Genomic DNA, 457 nt, shown 5'->3' with positions numbered 1-457 from the left:
GCGGGTTTCTCCCAAGACGTCATCGACTCAGCCCGCCTTAAACAAACCTGAAAAATAAAAACAAGATAATAATATAGAGACATATTTCACAAAGGAATCAGATTCCCACATGGCATTTTGAGTCTCTTGAAGGTCTAGATCATGATCGTGTAGTATCATCAGACTTTGCCTTTCTTTCTATTCGCCTGTTGTAAAACCTTTTTTTTTTCCCCTTCTTGATACAGAAAACCTGAATAAATGTTGAGCATTAGTATAATATTTCAGCGCTACGTTATGCGGCTACTACTCTTCCATCCTTCTTTTTCCTCCTTTTCCTTTCTCTCATTATCAGATGTTCACCCGCCCCCCCCCCCCCCTCTTTTTTTTTGTTTTTTATATGTATCTTTTGTATCTTTTAAGTTTTTTTTTTTCTTATGTTTTTTTATTATATTTTTATTATTATTTTTTCTTACTTTCA

The sequence above is a fragment of the Blastomyces dermatitidis genome (genome assembly GCF_000003525.1).
Source record: "Blastomyces dermatitidis ER-3 genomic scaffold supercont1.9, whole genome shotgun sequence".
NCBI classification, from domain to species: Eukaryota; Fungi; Ascomycota; class Eurotiomycetes; order Onygenales; family Ajellomycetaceae; genus Blastomyces; species Blastomyces dermatitidis.
Note: the sequence above shows the minus strand (reverse complement) of the source record.